General features: G+C 38.7%; 1 pseudogene; it reads right to left on the reverse strand.

The window, feature by feature from the left end:
* Positions 1-19,752: 19,752 nt before the first annotated feature.
* Positions 19,753-23,302, reverse strand: LOC103107338 (DDB1- and CUL4-associated factor 5-like; annotated as a pseudogene).
* Positions 23,303-23,757: the final 455 nt, after the last annotated feature.

Raw genomic sequence — 23,757 nt, forward strand, 5'->3', positions numbered from 1 at the left:
TAAACTTTCCTTCTATAATTATATAATTTTCAAATGGAGAGAAATAGATAATAAACTTTTATATATGAAAATATGTGTTTAAATAATCAAATAGTACAAATATGACATGTGTGTGAATAAATAATTGCATAATATATGTGTATATATGTATACATAGAGATATCTATACATACAAATATATAATGTGTGCACAGGATGTGAAGGACTATGCAATATTTTATATCAGATATAGTATGGCCTTTTTTTTTGATGAGTTAACATTTGAGAAGCTACTTTAATAAAGAGAGGTGATGTGTCATGAAGAATATACAAAGAGTATTTTCAGCAGAAGGAATGATAAATGATGCCTCAATGGACCAGAGACATGTTCTGAAGGAACAATAGATGAACCTAATTCTAGTGGAAACATCTAGGGGGTATACCAGGAGAACAAAAAGTTAGCTAAAAGATCTAGAAAGGGAGTTAGACCATTATAAGGACTTAGTGATTACTCTAAGGAAATAAGAGGTCACTAACGTGACATAATAAGGAAAAAAGAGAAAGCTCTACTCTTTCATTAAAAGATAAATGGAAAAAAGTGGAAACAGCAATAATTAGGAAGTTAACAGTCTAGGTAAGAGGTAGGGGCTGGGCTGAGCTGATGATAATGGAGATGAAGATATGTAATCAGAATTTAAGTATAATTTTTCATACAGCATTAATAACACGTAATAATAGATTCGGTGTATTATATGAGAGAAAATGAGAGGAGATATTACATGATTTATTTATGGTTAATAATTTTCATCTCTTTTGTGAACAGTTGATGGTCTTACAGAAATGTTTTTAGAAAGAAAATTTTGATTTAGAGTAAAAATAAAAAGTGTTGAAGCATTTAGCAATGTTGACTGTGTGTGGAAGAAAATGGAATATCATGATACGTGCCATGTGTTTTTGGTTCTTAACTGAGACTAAGTAAAATATTTTTTTTTTACAATTTTTTAAATTTAATTTTATTTATTTATTCCCTTTTGTTGCCCTTGTTGTTTTATGGTTGTAGTTATTATTGATGTCGTTGTTGTTGGATAGGACAGAGAGAAATGGAGAGAGGAGGGGAAGACAGAGAGGGGGAGAGAAAGACAGACACCTGCAGACCTGCTTCACCGCCTGTGAAGGAACCTGGCTGCAGGTGGGGAGCCGGGGGCTCGAACCGGGATTCTGACGCCGGTCCTTGAGCTTAGCGCCACCTGCGCTTAACCCGCTGTGCTACAGCCCGACTCCCTAAAATAATTTTTTAATTCACACTGATCCCTCTGATTTTCTAACTTTTTCTGTTCTAAAAGATCGTCAGTCAGCTTACTTATTTTCATTTGTTTACAAACCTATCAAATATTTAGCATGTTAACTTCTCCCAGGAAAGTTTCACTTCTTTTGTTGAGATGAAATAAGCAAAAGCTCAAATGTAGACTTTAAGCTTATAATTCAGTAAATTTTCTCAAACACCACCACAAACCACTCATGTTGCCTCACTTAAGATACAGATTTTAAGAAAGATATATAAAAAAATGTTCTCTTATATATCTTTGGTTAGTTTTAACTCACTATTTGTAATATCAATCTTTCTTCTCTTCCTTCCTTTCTTTCTTCCTTTCTTTATTTCTTTCTTTAACTAGTTTTTATTTTGCCAGAAGGGCTACATTTGAGGTGTTGTGCCAGCATGACAAATCCATCACTCCTGGTAGCCATTATTTATTTATTTATTTGTTCATTCATTCATTCATTTATTGATATAGGGAGACTAGAGAAAGATGGGAAACTAGAGAGAGACCTGCAGCACTGTTCCCTGTCTTGTGAAGATCCCTCCCATCCCTGTCCCTCCTTCCATAGTTGGAGAATGGGTCTGAATCCACTAATCTGAGGGATTTTTTTTTAAAAAAATAATTATCGTTATTTATTTATTGGACAGAGATAGCCTGAAATCGAGAGGGGAAGGAGTGACATAAGGGTAGAGAAACAGAGAGATACTTATAACACTGCTTCACCACTTGCAAAGCTTTCTCCCTGCAGGCTGGGAATGGGGCCTTAAATCCAGCTCCTCAGGCATTGCAATACATGCACTCAACCAGGTACAGAACCACCTAGCCCCTAATTGGAGTTTTATCACCCTGATAGGAAGTTTCCAGATTTTATCCCCTGGATATGCTTATAACATGTGCTTATAATATGACTGTGATGCATTTGTAAGTATGCTTCAATACCAGACAGAAAGACTGAAAATATAAAAGGGTTAAAAATGTGTAGAAAGTCTGAGATAGTGCAGGTGGTTAGTGCAGCCTGGCCTTCACTGGGTGAGCAAGTGATGACAAGTAGTAATGATGAAGGTCAGAATGAACTTTGAGAAGGCAGCTTCTATAACCCTGGCTAGCTTCTGCCCTCCTAAAAGGAACACCCCACACCCCAGTGGTGAATCTTATGCTAAGGCTAAACTTTCCCAGACACAGCTATGTAAGAAAGAACAGTAACTAAGAGAAACAGACCTTGAGCACTGGGTACAAGTCCCAACCCTTAACCTTGCAGCCTCTGCTTCTGTAATGATGCGTTTTGCTCTCAACCCTGTACCCCCTATATAAGCTTGTACCATCCTTTTGTTTGGTGCTAGAGTTATCAGAAAGATCTGAGCTCCTGGCCTGCGCTTAAATAAAAGGCTCCTTTCTTCCTCCACCCACCTCAACTTTAACTTTCCTGATTATTGATAGAGTTCCTTAATAACTCTAGATTAGTGTTCTCTCATTTCAAACTGTGTTGGTTTGTTTTTATTTCAGCCAACATAAGGTTCTGAGGTTTTTCTTTACCATTTCATATATCTTTTTTGCTTTATTGGGGGATTAATGTTTTGCATTCAACAGTAAATTCAGTAGTTTGTGAATGTACATTTCTCAGTTTTCCACATAACAATACAACTCCCACGAGGCCCTCTGTCATCCTTTTCTAGGACCTGTACTCTCCTCCCACTCACCTACCCCAGAATCAGAGTCTTTTACTTTGGCGTTTTGCTTTTACTATTACTATTATTAGGTACTGAAGAGAATTTCACCCTAGAAATATATCCCAGTATATTTATCCATACTTGTGTTTACTGGAATTTGTATTTTTTTCAGTTTGGGACTATTAAAAATAATGCTTCAATACATATTATGTGCAAGTGCAAGTGAGATTCTTTACTAAACCTATGGTGACTTTTTAGGGAGCAGGAAACAAAAATTTGATTCTACGTAAAATGAGGTTATATAATTCTAGATAAAGGCAGAATTCTTAAAAGGAGAATCCTTTTATACTAAAATTAAATTATACTTTAAAAAGAAAGCTCTTGAAGAAAATATGTTTCATATTTTTCAATAAAAGTATTTGAAAGGAATGAAAATTTCTCTCTTGAGCTTTTGGAACCATGTCTGGATCTCACATATCGGTTACATTTGATATTATCTGGGTGCTCTAAAAGTGTCCAAACTGGGAATTTTATTTTGAAGTATGTTGGCTAATTGTTTACACAAGCATCCGACAGTAATATAACCAAATCTAAATAAATGAAAAGTGATGTTTCAGAGCTGTTCTCAAAGTTTATCATAAACTCCAAGAAATACAATTCACCCCCACCCCCTTTTTTTGTTGTTGTTGCCCTTGTTGTTGTTATTGTTGGACAGAGAAGTCGAGAGAGAATGGGAGGACAGAGAGGAAGAGAAAAAGACACCTGCAGACTTGCTGCACCGCCTGTAAAGCGACCCCCTTAAGCTGGGACCTGGGTTCTCCAACCGGATTCCTTACACCCATCCTTGTGCTTCCTGCCATGTGCGCTTAACCACTGTGCTACTGCCCAGCCCAAAATACAACTTTTAAAAAATATTTATTTATTTATTCCCTTTTGTTACCCTTATTGTTCTATTGTTGTAGTTGTTACTGATGTCATCGTTGTTAGATAGAACAGAGAAATTGAGAGAGGAGGGGAAGACAGAGAGGGGAAAGAGAAAGATAGACACCTGCTGACCTGCTTCACCACTTATGAAGTGACTCCCCTGCAAGTGGGGATCCAGGGGCCAGTACAGGGATCCTTATGCCTGTCCTTGCGATTTGCGCCCAAAATACAACTTCTTTTTTTATTTTATTTTAAATTTTTTATTTAAGAAAGGATTAGTGAACAAAAGCATAAGGTAGGAGGGGTACAACTCCACACAATTCCCACCACCCAATCCCCATAACCCACCCCCTCCCATGGTAGCTTTCCCATTCTCTAGCCCTCTGGGAGCATGGACCCAGGGTCGTTGAGGGTTGCAGAAGGTAGCAGGTCTGGCTTCTGTAATTGCTTCCCCACTGAACATGGGCATTGACTGGTCGGTCCATACCCCCTGTCTGCCTCTCTCTTTCCCTAGTAGGGTGTGTCTCTGGGGAAGCTGAGCTCCAGGACACATTGGTGGGGTCTTCAATCCAGGGAAGCCTGGCCAGCATCCTGGTGGCATCTGGAACCTGGTGATTGAAAAGAGAGTTAACATATGAAGCCAAACAATTTGTTGAGCAATCATGGATCCCAAGCTTGGAATAGTGGAGAGGAAGTGTTAGGGAGGCACTCACTGCAAACTCTAGTGTAATCCTGCTTTCAGGTATATATTTTGCAGTAGTTTATGGATACGTGTGCACATAAGCTCTCTCTCACAGAAACTGGTGTATATCTAGGTTATGGGACTTTGTTAGAAAGTGAACTACCTGAGATGAAATTAGAGTGTACTATTAAAGGAAAGGTCTCACCCAAGTAATGAAGCTGAAGGGCTGTCATTCCACACGTGAAGTCTCTGGATACAGTCTGAGGTGAAGCATGTTGAGATGGCAATTGTTGTTTTGGTTAGGTTGTGATCGGCGAATGCAATATTATTTGGTTTGGATTGGGAGATGCATACGGGAAAGTGGGCCCTATCCAAGGGTTCCAGGACTGGGGGAAGTAGGGGCTCTATAGTGAAGATGTGAAGTTCCTGCTGTCTTAGGGTTCAAAAAGACAATCGATAGTTAATGTTATCATCACATTATTTGTTAATTGGGTTAACTTTGAAAAGTCCCTTTGTTATGGTTTGCTGTACAGTACCCAGTATTTTGTATATAGCTGTGCTATTGGAAGCTTCTAATCTACATGGTCTAGGCTTTTGAGAGAGTCCGTATATCAAATACATAGCCTATATATTAAAAAGATTCAGTTTGTCTTTTGAGAAACTTTGAGACATACAATTGATTTCCCCCTCTCATATTAATTAACTACTGATTTATATGTCTACATTTTGCTAGGAGTGTACATAAACACCATTCCCACCACCAAAGGACTGTGACCCATCCCTCCTGCCCACTCCCACCCCCCACTGGCCCAGGAAGCTGCATGTCTACCCCTCACCACTGGGTTTTTACTTTGGTGCCCTACTCACAATTTGATCAGGTCCTGCTTTTAGTTTCCCTTTCAGATCTTCTAAGTCAGCTTCTGTTGATGAGTGGTATCATCCCATACTCATCTTTATCTTTCTGACTTAGCTCACTTAACATAATTCCTTCTAGCTCTGTGCAAGATGGGTCAGAGAAGGTGGGTTCATTGTTCTTGATAGCTGCATAGTATTCCATTGTGTATATATAACACTGCTTTCTCAGCCACACATCTGGTGTTGGGCACCTGGGTTGCTTCCAGGTTTTAGCTATTATGAATTGTGCTGCTATGAACATAGGAGTACACACCTCTTTTTGGTTGGGTGTTATGGAGTCCTTGGGGTATAACCCCAGGAGTGGAATTATTGGGTCATATGGAAGGTCCATGTCTAGCCTTCTGAGAGTTTTCCAGACTGCTCTCCACAGAGGCTGGACCAATTTACATTCCCACCAGCAATGTAAAAGGGTTCCTCTGTCCCCACATCCTCTCCAGCATTTGTTGCTGCTGTCCTTTTTGATGTATGCCATTCTTACAGGAGTGAGGTGGTATCTTGTTGTCTTAATTTGCATTTCTCTGACAATCAGTGACCTAGAGCAGTTTTTCATATGTTTGTTAGCCTTTTGGATCTCCTCTGAGGTGAATGTTTTGTTCATTTCCTCTGCCCATTTTTGGATGGGGTCATTTGCTTTTTTGCGGCTAAGTTTGCGGAGCTCATTATATATTTTGGTGATTAGTTTCTTGTCTGATGTCTGGCATGTGAAGATGTTCTCCCATTCTGTGAGGGGTCTCTCTGTTTGTTTAATAGTTTCTTTGGATGTGCAGAAGCTTTTCAATTTGATGTAGTCCCATTGGTTTGTTTCTGCTTTGGTGTTCCTTGCAATTGGGTTTGATTCATCAAAGATGTCCTTGAGGTGTATGTGGGAAAGTGTTTTACCAATGTTTTCCTCTAAGTATTTGATTGTTTATGGTCTGACATCTAGGTCTTTGATCCATTTGGAGTTGATTTTTGTTTCTGGTGAGATATAGTGGTTCAATTTCATTCTTCTGCATGTTTCAACCCAGTTTTCCCAGCACCATTTAATGAAGAGAGCCTCCTTTTTCCATTTAATACTTTGGGCCCCCTTATCAAAGATTAGATGCCCATAAGTGCTGGGATTTACTTCTGGGCTTTCAATTCTGTTCCACTGGTCTGTGTGCCTATTTTTTTCCAGTACCATGATGTTTTGCTGATGATGGCTTTATAATATATTTTAAGGTCTGGGAGTGTGATGCCTCCATTTCTGTTTCTTTTCCTTAAGACAGTTTTGGCAATTCTAGGTGTTTTCAGGTTCCAGATAAATGATTGTAGTGTTTGCTCTATTCTCTTAAAGAAGCCTGGTTGAACTTTGATGGGTATAGCATTAAATTTGTATATGGCTCTGGGGAGAATATTCATTTTGATGATATTTATTCTTCCAATACATGAGCATGGGATATCTTTCCATTTCTTGGTATCAGTTTCTATTTCCTTGAGTAGCGACTCATAGTTTTCAGCATACAAGTCTTTCACTTCTTTGGTCAACTTTATTCCTAGGTATTTGATTGATTTTGCTGAAACAGTAAATGGGAGTGATTTCTGGTTGTCTTCTTCTTCAGATTTAGTGTTTGCATAAAGAAATGCCACTGATTTTTGTACATTGATTTTGTAGCCTGATACCTTGCTATATTGCCTAACAACTTCTAGTAATTTTCTACTGGATTCTTTAGGTCTTTCTATGTATACTATCATATCATCTGCAAATAGTGAGAGCTTGACTTCTTCCCTTCCAATCTGTATCCCTTTGATTTCTTTCTCTTGCCTGATTGCTATGGCAAGAACTTCCAATACTATGTTGAAGAATAATGGTGACAGTGGACAGCCCTGTCTAGTCCCCGATCTGAGGGGGAATGCTTTCAGCTTCTGTCCATTGAGTATGATGTTGGCTGTAGGTTTGCTATATATAGACGCCACTATCTTGAGGAATTTCCCATCTATTCCCATTTTTTGTAGAGTTTTGAGCATGAATGGGTGTTGGATTTTGTCAAAGGCTTTCTCTGCATCTATTGAGATAATCATGTGGTTTTTGGCTTTGCTTTTATTGATGTGATGAATGACACTGATTGATTTACGGATGTTGAACCAGCCTTGCATTCCTGGGATGAATCCCACTTGGTCATGATGAACAATCTTTTTGATGTGTTGCTGTATCCGGTTGGCCAAGATCTTGTTTAATATTTTGGCATCTATGTTCATCAGAGATATTGGTCTGTAGTTTTCCTTTTTTGTTCTGTCCCTATCAGCTTTTGGTATCAGGGTGATGTTGGCTTCATAAAAGGTGGAAGGGAGTATTCCTGTTTCTTCAATCTTATGGAATAGCTTAAGAAGTATGGGTATTAACTGTTTCCTGAAAGTTTTGTAGAATTCGTTTGTGAAGCCATCTGGTCCAGGACTTTTGTTGTTGGGGAGATTCTTAATAATGGTTTCAATTTCTTTGTCTGTGATTGGTACATTTAGATTTTGTAGTTCTTCTTGGTTCAGTTTTGGAAGTGCATAAGTTTCTAGGAATTGTTCCATTTCTTCCAGATTCTCTAGCTTGGTGGCATATAGTTCTTTATAGAAGTTTCGCAGAATTCTCTGGATTTCTGTGGTGTCAGTTGTGATATCTCCTGCATCGTTTACAATTCTATTAATTTGAGTCTTCTCTCTTTTTTGTTTGGTGAGTCTGGCTAGGGGTTTGTCAATTTTGTTTAATCTTTCAAAGAACCAACATTTGGCTTCATTGATCTTTTGTATGGTTCTTTTATTTTCGATGTTGTTTATTTCTGCTCTAACTTTAGTGATTTCTGTCCTTCTGGTTGCTTTAGGGTTCCTTTGTTCCTCTTCCTCTAAGTCCTTGAGGTGTGTAGTAAGGTCGTTCATTTGGGCTTCTTCTTGGTGTTTAATATGTGATTGTATGGCTATAAGTTTCCCTCTCAGTACTGCTTTCGCTGTGTCCCAAATATTTTGATAGGTTGTGTCTTCATTATCATTAGTTTCCAGGAACATTTGAATTTCCTGTTTGAGTGAGTCTCTGACCCAGTGGTTCTTAAGGAGCATGTTGTTTAGTTTCCAAATTCTATGTCTTTTAATAATTTTCCGTTTGTCGTTAAAAGTTAGTTTTACTCCACTGTGGTCTGAGAAGATACTTGGGATGATTTCAATGCTCTTGAATTTATTGATGCTGTCTTTGTGGCCTAACATGTGGTCTATCCTTGAGTATGTGTTATGTGGATTTGAAAAGAAGGTGTATTCCAGTTTTTTGGGGTGGAGGAGTCTGAAAATGTCCAAGAGGTCTAGTCTGTCAATCTCTTCATTCAATTCTCTTGTATCTTTATTGGTTCTCTGCTTTGTTGATCTGTCTAAGTGTGAGAGTGGGGTATTGAAGTCTCCCACTATTATTGTATTACTATTGATGTATTTTTTATATTCTTTCAATAGGTGTTTAATGTATTTAGATGGTCCCTCGTTGGGTGCATAGATGTTAATAATTGTTAAGTCTTCTTGGCTGATTGATCCTCTAATCATTATGTAATGTCCTTGCCTATCTTTTATTACTTTATTTAATTTAAAATCTATCATGTCTGAGATGAGAATGGCTGTTCCTGCCCTTTTTTGTGGACCGTTAGCCTGTATGATAGTTTTCCATCCTTTCACTTTAAGTCTGTGTTTATCTTGTTGTGACAGATGTGATTCTTGCAAGCAGCATATGGTTGGGTTATGTTTTCTGATCCATCCCCCCACCCTGTGCCTTTTGATGGGTGAGTTTAAGCCATTGACATTTATTGATATTATGGATTTAATGTATTGTAGTGCCATTGTTCTAAAAAACAATTTGTTTACTCTGATATATTACAAGTATTATAGTGATGTTCTTGTTTATAAGAGGTCTTTTAGTACCTCTTTCAGGGCCGGCTTGGTGATAGTTGCCTCCTTTAACTGTTGTTTGTCAAAGAAGGTTTTGATCCCTCCATCTAGCTTGAATGAAAGTCTAGCAGGATATATTATCCTTGGTTGAAACCCTTTTTCATTCAGGGCTCGATAGATATCTTGCCACTCCCTTCTGGATTTTAGAGTTTGAGTTGAGAAATCTGCAGATAGTCTTATGGGTTTTCCCCTGTATGTGACTTTTTGTTTCTCTCTTGCAGCCTTTAGGCTCCTTTCTTTATCCTTACTTCTTCTCATTGTGGCTATGATGTGTCTTGGTGTCTTCAGGTCTGGGTTGATTCTGTTTGGTACTCTCTGGGCCGCTTGAACCTTGATATCCTTTCTGTTATTCAGGTCTGGGAAGTTTTCTTGAGTTATTTCCTCTAGAATGTTTTCTTCCCCTTCCTCTCTTTCTTCCTCTGGCAGGCCAATTATACGAATGTTACTTCTTTTGAGATCATCCCATATGTCTCTGTTGTTGTTTTCAGTGTCTCTCAATCTCTTTTTAAGCTCTTTCACCTCTTTCTTAGTTTTCTCTAACTCATCCTCTGTCTGACTAATTCTGTTTTCTGCTTCTGTTAGTCTGCTTGCCTCAGCTTCTTTCTTCATTACAGCTATTTCAGCTTTCAGTTCTCTAATTGTCTCAAGATAATCAGTATTTTCCTTGAGGGTCATTTGTTGTTTCCCTAATACTGCCATTCCTTTCCTCCAATGTTGTTTTCATTTCTGTGATTAATAAGTTTATTATTGCTTGCATATTTTTCTTATCTATGGTTACTTCTGACTGATTTGTGGTTTCTTCTGGGCTCTTGTCTTCATTCATTGGGGTAGAAGTTTTATTTGTTTTTAATCTACCCATTTTTTTTATTTATGTGTTTCTCTCTTTTTTTTATGCTCTGTTGTTCCTCAGTTGTTGTGTTTTGAGCACAAGTAACACTGTACTAAATACCTTTATGACAATTGCACTCACCAACCTCCGGAATTACAGTAGCAACTAAAGTAAGTATTGAAGGAGTTTAATCGTTACCAGTTAGCCAAACAATTTCTCCAGTTCGTGAAAAAATAGTAACCAAATCCCAGTGAAGAGAAAAGAAACAGAGGATAGCAAGAATAGACAGCTATTCAAATCTACTATCCAGTGTATATTCTAGGGGTAACAAGAGTGTAAAGGGAACTAGAGAAGAGATACACACATAGAGAGTCCACTCTGGGTCAGGTTTCTTCCCCAAAGTAATTCACAAATTCAGAAAGGCAAAGAAGAAAGAAGTGTATGACAAGATTAAAAAAAAAAAAGAGATAGTGAGAGATAAGACAGAGAAAAGGGAGAAGATAAGAAGAAGAGTTGTAATTAAAGAGCAGTGCGAGGAACTTCCCAAATGTGTATCAGTGAATTTAAAAAAAAAAAACACCCTGTTTGGTGGTATGGGGTATCCTGCTAGTAGCTAGTCCCAGGCACTGCTTATGGGGGTGGGGGCGGCAGGAATGATGTATGCTTGAAAATTAAAAGGAAGAAAAAAGAATTTTTTTCCCCTACTCTAATACTTAACCCAAATTAAGTTTTAGACACATCCTTGGTGTCACCGCTATGGCTCCTTATTGGCTGGCCTGCTAAAGGCAGAAAATCCTATTGTTTACACGAGATGTGTCCGGAGCTCAAAGGCTAGCCTCTTCTCAGTCCGCCATCTTCCGGGAACCCCCCCCCCCTCCAGACTTTTTTAAAGGATTTCTCAAAAATGAAAACTAGCTCCAAGTCCTCTGATCCAATGAGAGCTATACTCAAGAAGTCTTTGGATCCGCCCTCAGGGTCGCGGTGGACCCTGGAGACTCCCAAGAGGAAGCCCCCGAGCTAAAGTGCTCTCTCCAGGTCCTCTGCCTGCCGCGCTCTGCAACTGGCGGAGGAGCCGCCTTCCTGGGCTGATGGAGGACAATGCCCGGTGCACTTGCCTTGCCCGGCGCCCTGGGAATTCTGGAGCCCCGCTAGTCCGTGTCACCTTTACTCTAATTCTTAACCCAAATTAAATTGTAATCACTTCTTTGGTGTCACCCCTTATTGACTGGCCTGCTAAAGGCAGAAAATCCTACCGTTGTCGACGATGCAATCAGAGCACTCGCTGTTAGCGACTTCTCAGTCCGCCATCTTCCTCCGAAATACAACTTCTATCTTCCACTGCACACAAGCAAGCTAAAAGGATACACTTGAGGAGCAAGTTCCTATGAAATTAAAGTTGATAGAAACAACAAACTGAATAATTAACCACGAAATATTAAAATATTAAACTTACTAGATTACAAAAACAACTAGTAAACTAGAAAGCAAAAACTCTACAAATTTTAAAATTAAATAAATATCTAAGAATGAAAGAGTAGTTAACACTAAAATTTTAATGCATAGGGTTAGGAGGAAATCAGACACAGATGGAGCAAGAATAAATGCAAGTGGAAAATTAAATTTAATAATGTGCCTAAAATAGAGCAGAGGGTAAAAATAATGGAATACGTGAAAAAAATGTTAGGAGAGCAGGATACTGCAATGTAGCTTTGTAATCGATGATTTTCAGAGGGAAATAATAAAAAGCATATAAAGATGTAATTTGTGCACTGCATATTTCAAAATTGCAAGTTGGCCTGTTTTTCCATCTCATATATTTTAAAAATTGATATATTGCTCACATCACATGAAATTTGCCCTTGAAAAGTATCCACAATTCAGTGGTCTCTACTATATTTACAAAATTGCTCAATTATCATCACTATCTAGTTTCAGAATATTTGTATCACTCCTAAATCAATCCCATACCCATTATGGGTCATTCTTTATTACACTTACTGTCTATGGAATTGTTTGTTTTACACATTTTGTATAAACTGTATCCTCTAATTGTGATCTCTTGTTTCTGATTCCTTCACTTGCCATAATGTTTACAAGGTTAATTCATTTTGTAGCAAGTAACAGAACTTCATTCCCTTTTATGACAGAATAATATTCCATTATGTTTACATATTACATTTTATGTCTCTATCAGCCAGTTCATCATTTGGGAAGTTTTCACTTTGGGATCACTACAAATAATGTAACTATTATCTTATTTGCTGTGATGGATATTCTAGCCAAATCCTGTCTACCACCTTTTATCCAACACCAGATTTTAGTAACCATTACATTGTGTCTGCTCTTCTCCACATAAAATAATACTGTTCAGATACCAAGAACTCTGTCCCAGATATTATTGTTTAAATGTAATGAAACATAGAAGACAGGATTCCACTTTCATAAATAGATTTTAGAAGCAATTCCCTGTTGGCATTTAAACTAGATGTATGTATGCTAAAAAGAGAGAGAGGAAGAAGGAAACAAAGAACTTGTGTTTTAACCAGCCCCAAATCTCTCAAAGTAGACATTTTAAAAAAATAAAAGAAAGAAAAATAAAAGAGAAAAAAGTTACAAAGAGACTGTCATGTGTGCGGTTCTGAAGTCCCATGTTCAATCCCCCTGAATCACCATAAACCAGAGCTAATCAGTACTCTGGTAAAGAAAAAGGGGAGGGGGAAGCTTAACAATATAAATTAACACTAAAGCTGTGTGCTCTGAAAATGATTTCTTGTTGTTCTCTACTTGCATCATCATTATTATGTTGTTTTTATTTTCTTCCTTAGCATTCCATGAAGTTGGATTAAAAAAATATCATCTTAAAAATCTCTATTAAGCAGATCTACTTCTTAAGACATTCTATTTATTCTTTGCTGGAGACATCTGTTCTCACTATTCTGAGCAGCAGCTGATTGAGAGATTTTAAGTGACACTAGGGTACAATCAAATAGCTTACCTGAGCAAAAGAGATCATAGCAGAATTGAAAGATATGCTTCATTTTCAACTGCAATCTTATTTCAGTCCTAGTTCACAAACCTTCCAGCCTGCACTGGCACATACAGCCCTTTCTGATGTTAGCATCTGCTGTGTACAGCCCAAGCATCCACAGCTGGTACTGATCAGACCAGGCCAACACTCAGAAACTTACAACAGTGAAGTAAATCCAGGGGTCAGATAGCATTGGCAAAATGAGCTAAAACATTTTTGTAAAATTACTTGCAGATTCATCAAGTTACCAGTAATTTTTTTGCATGAATGAGATCCAGAAAACTATTTGTGTGCGTGTGGATGTGCTTTTTAAGCTCAAGCACCAAGTAAATAATTGCCCAATTTGAATTACTGAAAATATGGGACCTGAGGGCTGGCAAAAATGACATTCCAAGATAGCAGTTTTTCTAGAAGTTATCATACCTCTAAAATGACCTTGAGAATTAGAAGTTTATTTGAGGGGAGGAAAAGTCATAACTGTGGTCCAGAATTTTAAAAAAAAAAGTGGGGGGAATAGAAATATATTTCACATTCCCCCTAGAGCAATGGAAATTTATTGTCTATCGTTGGATCTAGATTTATATATATTGATACTTTTACTAATCTTGTAGGTGAACTGGGGGGAAAAAGTACATCTCATTCATCTCTTATAATTCTTTAGGATTGAAACTCAGTCATTGACAAGAAACATTATGCGAAGTTCAGTCCAAAATAAAGGGATCATTATCAGCTTGGTTTGCCAAATATATATCTCAAAAAAAAAGGGAGATAATCACTTGTGGGAAACACATTTGTGATAGCTAAACATATTGTACTCATTGTTGGATAGAACATAGAGAAATGGAGAGAGGAGGGGAAGACAGAGAGGGGGAAAGAAAGATGGACACCTGCAGACCTGCTTCACCACTTATGAAGTGACTCCCCTGCAGGTGGGGAGCTGAGGGCTCAAACCAGGATCCTTATGCCAGTCTTTGCACTTTGCGCCATGTGTGCTTAACCCGCTGTGCTACCGAAACTCCCCCTTCTTCTTCTTCTTCTTCTTCTTCTTCTTCTTCTTCTTCTTCTTCTTCTTCTTCTTCTTCTTCTTCTTCTTCTTCTTCTTCTTCTTCTTCTTCTTCTTCTTCTTCTTCTTCTTCTTCTTCTTCTTCTTCTTCTTCTTCTTCTGCTTCTTCTTCTTCTGCTTCTTCTTCTTCTTAGTGTTCTTAAAGTTTAAACTCAAGCTACAATGTGTCGTATTTTGAGACAAGTAATTCTATCTCTAATGTCCATCTCTCTCTCACTCCCTGTCTCTCTCTCTCTCTCTCTCTTTCTCTCTCTCTCTCTCTTATCTCTCTTTGTCACTGGGGCTCAGTGCCAGCAGTTTGAATCCACCTCTCCTAGCAACCATGCCCCTCTTTTGTTTTTCTTCATTTTATTCAAGAGGACAGGGAGACATTGAGGCAGGAGGGGAAGATACAGAGGGAAAGAGAATGATAGATACCTGCAGACCTGCTTTCCCTCTACAGGTGTGGAATGGGGGCTCAAAACGGGGCCCTTGCAACTAGTACTATGAGCACTTGACATGTGCACCAATCCTCTTTCTTATGTCTCTCTACAGGAAATTTGTTGCTTTTTTTTAAGTATATAAGTTGTGCACTTGGAATTTTTCCTTAAATATTTTTCTTTAAGTTACTGCAGTTGTCTACTGTTTGAATCCATTTATATTTGAGAAAAGGGGCCCTGTATATTAATTTTTGTATTCCCAATGCCTGGTGTTTACTAACATCTCAATAAATATTTACATAGTAAATCACTCAGTTGCTACAATCAAGATTACCAAAATGATGTTCTGAAAATTATATGAATTTAGACTATTCTTTACTTTGGATATTTCTTCTGAACTCACATAAATCCCAATTCTTTCAAAGAAATGTCTGGAAGAGTTTGGTGGACTTGGCTTTCCTTGAGATAAATCCAGTATATTTTTTCTCTTGATACATAATTTAAATAAAGTGGGAATAGAAATTTATATGTCCTTTGGACGGTTTCTATATTAATCCTGTCTCACAAATTAAAGAGAAGGAGCATAGGGGAAAGATGGAGAAAGCAAATAAGGTGGATAGGGGAAATGGGTTAAGAAATTGACTGTTGTGTTTGTCTTAAGACATTAGAACCTTTTGTGTAGTTTTAATTTTTAGCCTAAAGTTTTATTTTTACACACGTCTTGCCTTAAACTAATTCCAAGGAAATACTGCTAGTGAGCATCATCCCTGGTTCAGTTTAAAAACCTACTTCTAGCCCTGATGCTAAAACTCTCTTTCATATGCCAGGAAAAATAGACACTACCATTTCACATCTGGATTAAACTCTCCCTCTCTCTCTCTCACTCTCCTCCTCTCTCTCTCTCTCTCTCTCTCTCTATATATATATATATATATATATATATATATATATATATAAAATTTTTTTTAAATTCACAAAATTAAGTATAGAGAGATAATGAAAGTCACTTAGGGATTTTAATATGTATTTGAATATAGCAAACTCAGATATACTTTTCCCATTTTCTTTTTTCCCTTTTTTATTTATTTATAAAATAAAAATACCAACAAGACCATTAGACAAGAGGGGTAAATTTCTACACAATTTCCACCACTCCCTCCATTGAAAGTTTTCCTATTCTTTATCCCTCTGGGAACAAAGACCCAAGGTCATTGCAGGTGCAGAAGGTGGAAGGTCTGGCTTCTGTAATTGCTTCTCTACTGATCATGGGTGTTGGCAGGTTGATCCATACTCCCAGCCTGCCTCTCTCTTTCCCTAGTGGGGCAGGACTCTGGAGAGGTGGGGTTCCAGGGTATATTGGTGAGGTCTTCTGCCCAGAGAAGTTAGAGTCATGGTATCATCTTCAGCTTGGTGGAAAAGCTCTGTATTGGAGCCAAGTAGTGGCACACCTGGTTGAGTTTACACATTACAGTGCTCAGGGACCTGTGTTCAAGCTCCTGGTCCCCACCTGCAGGGGGAAAGCTTCACAAGCAGTGAGCAGGGCTGCAGGTGTCTTCTGTCTTTCTCCCTCCCTGTCTCCCCCTCCACTCTCAATTTCCCTCTGTCTCTAATAAATAATTAAATAAAAATAAAAAATAGAGAAAAAAAATCCTAAAAACAAGAAAAAAGAAGCTTGGTATCAGCTCCGTCCTCCCCATTTTGTTATTGTATTTGCCTATAACAGACAACTGACACCGAATATAAGCAACTGTTCACCAGCATGCAGAAATGAATCCAGGACTTACCCATTTTGTAATAATATCCTGTGTTTCAAATGTATATCTAGTGGTTCTAGCTCATCATTTATTATAGTTAATCTTTCATCACCAAGTTCAGGATTAAAAAAAAATTGAAGCTTTTGTATCATATGATTTGGGCAGCATCTTTTTTCTTCTGTCAATACAGAAGCAAATAAATTTTCTTTTTCATTTATAAGCATAAGTTAGAATGATCAATGCTTTCATTTCAGCATCATTTATATATTCTAGTCACCTGTTTGAGCATTTGGTTGCTTACAAACTTTGTCAAATGAAGTTTGATGTACTGTCCTCCCAGGTGAAAGAACACTGTCACAACATCATTTCAACAACAACAACAAAAACCTCGGTTTTTATCGTAATTATTTTGTGGTGATATATTTACTGTTAAATGATTAATTACACAAAAAAGCTATATTCCTATTTCATTCTTAGATGAAATACATTGTTTACTTACTGATTTTTTTTATTTGAGAAAGCTCACATACTATATGCTCATCTGAATGCTTATAATCTGAATTTTTACCAGTGAATTTCTGTGTTCACATTTGATTTCTAAAACATCTTCTGTTGTGGAATATTTTCATATCTCAGTTTTCTTCTATGCACCAACATGAGAAATTCTAAATTCAAAACTGTGTTTGAAAAGAGGAGACTTGTTGAAAAAATATCACAATAGTTGATAAAAATGTCACAGTAGTTCACATAAGGCTTGCAGTTTGCTTGCTTCTGTCTTGTTTGGATTTTATTTGTTTGTTTTTTTGTTTATTGGCAAATTTATATAAATCAGATATATAGATTATACATATGAATGAAACTATCTGATGGTTGTCATTGATCTCTTTACTTATTTCACTAAGCATAATCACCTTCAGTCCCTCCATTTTGTCCCAAAGGGCCCAATATCATCTTTTTGATTACAGAGTAGCATTCCATGGGATATATATGCCATAAATCTTTAGCCAGTCATCTGATGATGGGCATTTAGGTTTCTTCCACTATTTTTGTATTGTGAAAGGTGATGTCTCTAGTCTTATTTCTACTTTCTCAAAAGATAATACAGTGCAATAGGGGCTGGGTGGTGGCACACCTGGTTAAGCACATGTATTACAGTGCTCAAGGACCCAGGTTCGAGCCCTCTGTTCCCATCTGCTTTACGAGTAGTGAAGCAGGGCTTCAGGTGTCTCTATGTCGTTCTCCCTCTCTGTCACCCCTTCTTTCTTGATTTCTGCCTGTCTCTATCCAATAAAGATAATAATAAAAAATAAAAAATAATGCAGTGCTTTGAAGAACACAATAAGAAATATTTCAGAAGATAAAGTAGTACTTTCTTTTTAATGTAAATTATTGTTCTTCTATTTCTTCTTATTAAAATGTTTTAAGTGTCCCTGTGTATAATTAGTACACAATGAGAAGATAACTCCTGGGTTGACTAATTGGTAAAATGCCTCAAGACAGGAAAAAATAAAATCAACAAGAACCTGTAATGTATCATGTATCTGTATACCAATATATAGATATGTTTCTGATTGATTCAGATGGTAATTACAAACCAAAATGAGCCTTACTCTAGTTTAATTTTAAAAATGTGCATCTTGCTCTTTATTCTTTGGAAGCTCCCTAAGAAAGGATTTAAGTTAAGAACTATCAGAAAAAAATCAAATAAAAAAATTTTGAGTGGCAGAGGAAATGCTTCAAGTGGTTAAACATCAAAATAATTTTTCTTTTCTTTTAATATTTCTTTCTTTCTGAGAGAGAGATAAAGGTAGAAAAGGAGAGGGAGGAGGAGTGGGGCAGAGAGAGAGAGAGAGAGAGAGAGAGAGAGATAACTCTTGGTATCTAAAAGGTCCCAAGCCTGAATATATATATATATTTGGTATAGAAGGTATTTTTTTGTTGTTCTTAATAGTTTGTTAAAATATAGTAAGATTACAATGTATAATTTCACACCACATCCACCATGAAAATTCTATATCTTTACCCTTTCACTTATCAAAGATAACCACCATAGTTCATGTAGGTCTTACAGTTTGCTTGCTTCTTTCTTGTTTGGATTTTATTTGTTTGTTTGTTTGTTTATTGGCAAGTTTATATAAATCAGAAACCTAGATTCCACTTATGAATTAAACTATCAGATAGTTGTCATTGATCTCTTATTTCACTAAGCATAATCACTTTCAGTCCCTCCATTTTGTCCTATAGGACCCGATATCATCTTTTTTATTACAGAGTAGTATTCCGTGGGATACATATGCCATAATTCTTTAGCCAGTCATCTGATGATGGGCATTTAGGTCACGTCCACTCTTTGTCTATTGTGAATAAGTAATGTAGCCATGAACACAGGGGGTGCATATGTCCCTTCTAATTAGTGCTAGAGTGGCCACTGGATAAATGCTTTAAAAGTGGAATTTCTAGGTCATAAGGTAATTTCGTTTTCATTTGTTTAAGGGCTCTCTATGTAGTCTGCCAAAGGGGCTATACCAGTTTACAGTCCCACCAGCAGTGAAATGGAGTTTTCTTTTCCCCACAACTTCAACACGTAATTTAAGAGGATATAGAATTCATGGCTGGCAATTCTTATCTTTTAGTACTTTGAAGATTCCATTCCACTCCCTCCTTGCCTCTAGGGTTTATGATGAGAAGTCTAATGTAAGCCTGATGGTTCTGCCTACGTATGTGACTTTTTTCATTTCCCTGGAAGCCTGCAATATTTCTTCTTTGTCCCTGGTTTTGGATATTTTTGCAATAATGTGTGTTTATGTGGGTTACTTTGGATTAAAATATTTAGGTGTGTGTTCACATTCTTGGATTTCTATATTTTGAACAGCTCAGGGATAGAAAATTCTCTGTCAAAATTTCTTTTCCTCTGGGATCCCAATAACTTTGGTGTTGTTCTTTCTGATGGAGTCTCCTATTTCATTGAGAAGTGTATCATTTTTCCTAATCCTTTCCTCTCCAAGTGTTTTAAATCCACAGTGTGGTGTTTGTGTCTTCTAGTGTTGATATATATATGAATATATATATATATATTCATATATAGTGTTGATATATATATGAATATATATATTCATTTTATTGGATAAGACAGGAAGAAATTGAGAGAGGAAGGGAAGATAGGGAGAGAGAAACATAAATAACTGTAAACCTGCTTCATTGCTTGTGATATGTGTCCCCCACCCTGCAGGTAGAAAGTGGGGCTTGAACCTTGTTCCTTGTTGTGAGAGCTATGTATGCTTAACCAGGAGTGCCACTGCCTATCCCCCTAGCCTTGATATTCTCCCCTCCATGTGGTTAAGTTTACTTCTAAGGCATCTTACTTCAATCTGAACTGTGTTCAAAGTGTTCTTTAGGCCCTGAAGTTCTGTTTTGAGTTATTTTCCCTTGTATTTTCTATTTGTTTGGTAAAATGATCGTGGAGTTCTTGAAACTTAACTTTAGTTTCTTTCTTTCTTTTTTTTTTTTTTTGGTTTTAATACTTTTTTTCTGTTCCTCTGTGTTCATTAAATAGGAATTATTATTATTTATTATTATTATAAAGCTATTTGTTGAAGCTTTTTGTTTTCCCTTGGCATTTATCACATTTTTAATTTCTTCTCCGAGGAGGAATTCTCTGCATTTGTATCTTCCAATACAACTTGTTGCTGTTTAGGCTGCCGTGGCCATGAACAGACCTGTTACAGTCTGTAACTGGGGGACGTCAGTGGGGTCCTCTTTTGTTACAGCACTGGGGGTTTCACAGACCATGTCAGACCCAGAGGAATCTTTGTGTAGGAGTGTCCCAGCTAGGGGCAAGTTATCATGGTCAGTGTTTAAATGTCCCAGGGGGAGAGTAGCCACTGCCTCTAGCTCTCCCAAGTTCTGCCTGTTGTTGTGGGGGTGAGGGCCCTAGGAATGTAGTTGTCCATTGTTGTGGTTAGCACAGATGGTTTTGAGGCTTCTTTCCTCACTGTCATCAGCCAGGGTCCTGGGACAATTGCCAGATCCACTAAGAGTGGAACCAGATGCCTTGGGAATAGGAGGAGAGTATTGCTTCTCGGCCTTGCTGCTCAGAGCCTTTGCCCAAGGCCTTCCCATTGAGCTTCATGGTTTCAAAGTAATGTTAGTGTGTTCTACTGAACGCTATTGCTAGTGTCCTGAGAGGTGTCCTCTGGTTTCGCTGCCAAAGGGTGGCTGTTGTACTCATGGAATGGAACACTGCTGGGAGTTCTGACAGATGTCCCTTCTTTCAGAACTGTTCTTGCTGAGGCCATCAAGGGGCAGTTCCTGGTTCCTCTGGGCCATGTTTAGATAAGCTTCCTTACTAGAAGGGATTGGGTTATCCTTTTGGCTGTTTCCCGCTCTGCCTTTATCTGCCTCTCCAGACACACAGGAGATCTTCCTTCTTTGTTATTTAAGTAGGAGGTATAGGAATAGCACAGCCTCTTGTTAGCTTTGTAAATCTTTCACCCAACTGACTCCATGTTAGAAGTCTGTGATGCGCAGCTGGACTAAATGTCCAGAGTGGAACCACTCTGCTCAGGAGAGGAAGTGGTGGAGGAGGAGAGGCAGTCCACTTTGATCTGGGGTAGTCATAGTTGTCTTCCCCAATGTAGGCATTGGCCAGGGCCTGGCCAGGTTTCTGGGCCTCTGTTCTCTGGGGGCCTTCTGCCTGCACTACATGATCTTCCAGGCTGGGTGGAGGCTTGGTGCTCCTCCTCCTCTCCCTCCTCTTCCTCTTCCTTCTCCTTCTCTTTAACCTCCTCAGAGCTGCTAGACTCGTCTTCAGAGGTGGGAGACAGTGGTCTAGGGGCTCTTACCAGCTCAAACTGGGACAGTTTGTGTCCAGCTCAAACTCACATTCATTCTCTTCAGAGTCTGACTCATTGGAAAGGGCCAAGACGTACTTATCCCGATGGTGCCTGAGAGCACACAGACACTGCTGGTTGGAGACTATATTTTCACATGTGGAGGCCAGTGGTATGGCTGAGGCCACCACGCTGCTGCTGGTATTGGTGGTGATCCAGGGGCCCCAAGTGGAAGGCTCTGTCAGCAGGCTCATCCACTGCTGGTGGAGGGGCGTGCAGCAGCAAAGCCAAGGACTTGGTGTAGCCCAAGTGCTCACTCACCCCTGCATGCAGCTGGAGGATCCTGCTCTCGCTGAAGTTGCTGTAGGAGTCTGAGTCCAGCCCTCGACCTCAGGGCACACCAGAGAGTCAAGAAGGCCATCACCTAGAAGGATCTTCCTGTACTGACTGGTTGACATAGTCATGGGACAGGCCATTCCTACTGTTCAGCTCTAGGCTGATGTACTCTTCGTGGGTGCAGAGGTAGTGCAAATTGTCCTCCACCCTGCAGTCCAGATCTTCAGTACATCCTGGCTGCTTATATAGGCTCTAGAACTTAATAATCTTTTTTTTTTGCCTCAAGGCTTGTCTCTAGAGCTCAGTGCCTGCACTATGAATCTATTACTCCTGCAGACTATTTTTTTTCCTTTTGTCCTATTTTTTATTTGTTTTCTTTTGTCCTATTTTTTAATTTTTGTCCTTTTGTTGCTCTTGTTGTTTATCATTGATGTTATTATTGTTGTTATTGCTGTCATTGTTGGATAGGATAGAGACAACTGTCGTTGTTGGATAGGACAACTATACAACTTTGTTGTTGGATAGGACAGTTGTTGACAACTGTCATTGTTGTTGGATAGGACAGAGACAATAATAATTGTTGTTATTGCTGTCATTGTTGTTGGACAGGACAGAGACAACTCAAGAGAGGAGGGGAAGACAGAGAAGGGTAGAGAAAAATAGACACCTGCAGAATTGTTTCGAGGTTTGTGAAGCAACCCTCCTGCAGGTGAGGAACCGGGGAGGCTCAAACCTGGATACTTAAGCTGGTCCTTTCACTTTGAATCATGTGTGCTTAACCCGCTGCGCTACTGCCCGGCCCCCAGATTTTGATAATCTTTTCTATACCAGAAGAGCAGATCATGTAGGTGTGGGGGTTAAATTGGACCTGGTTGACAATAGACCGATGCCCTTTCAGCTCCGTGAAGGCACAGTTGACCACCCTGCCAGTGCCACCTGCTTCTGGATCTGCAGAAATTCTCAACATGTTTAGGTTGAATTCATCAGAGCCTGAAAGGATATACTGGTCACGGTCTCCTGCAAAACAGCAGCTTTTCATGGTGCAAGAGTTGAAGTAACCTGATTGTGAAACTGGAACACAGGCAGCTGGACTGAATATCATAGAGCACAGGTGGCAGGAGCTGGGTTCCACTGCTATTGAATTGCACACTAATGACACTTTGAAGGGATAGATTGCCACCACAATGCAGGAGAGAACTCTGAGGTTTTGAAATATCTCAAAGTCCCACTCCTTGCAGTTGGCTGTAGACAATGGCCAAGGTTCCACAAGGCAAGGTTCCACAGGCTTAAACATGACACTAAAAGGTTGATGGGCAGTTTGCCAGGCAGAAGGGCACTACATGGGGAGACTCTCAGATGTCCCAGATAAGAAATCGGTCATCCGCTGAGGAGCTGCCAAAAAGGTTGTCATTGACTGGGCTCACCAACAAGTCATAGACTGCATCTTCATTAGTAAATACATCCAAGGTCTCACTGCTTTCCACATCACGGAAAATAATTTTTTCATAATTTCCTCCAGAGAATACTTCGGGGTTGCCACTGTTGAAAGGCAAAAAAATGTTGGAGTGATGTTCTCCCTTCAACTGTATGGGCTTGACTCTGGAGTGACTAGCTTGTTCCATGTGCCATATTAGAACCTTCTTTAGGTTCCTGATGATTAAACTATTTGTTCTGTTTTATATCTTAATGCTTTTCAGCCACCATGTTGCAGATGCTACCAGGGCGCCAACCTGACTTCCCTTAACTTTAGTTTGAGTTGATTTCATAATGCACGTTCTGAACTTTACCTTTGTCATTTTTTCTAGACCTCTCTCTGTCCGGTCATTTGTGGTTTCTGTCAATACTATTTGTGTATTTCTCAACTTCCTCATTTAGTGTGGATTTCTTTGCTGTGCCAGCAGGAAGCACTATGTCTAAAGTGTTTGATTTCCCTGTTTATATATCTTGGCGGGGGGAGGGGAGATTTTACCCTGAGTCATCAGGCCCGTTCTGTGACCCTGATGTTAATATAGGGCCTCCCTGTTGCTGTTCTAGCCTTTAGGGGCAACAGAAATGGAGACTAGAGAAATCATAGTTGTAAGCTGGT

The sequence above is a fragment of the Erinaceus europaeus genome, chromosome 10 (assembly GCF_950295315.1).
Source record: "Erinaceus europaeus chromosome 10, mEriEur2.1, whole genome shotgun sequence".
NCBI lineage: Eukaryota > Metazoa > Chordata > Mammalia > Eulipotyphla > Erinaceidae > Erinaceus > Erinaceus europaeus.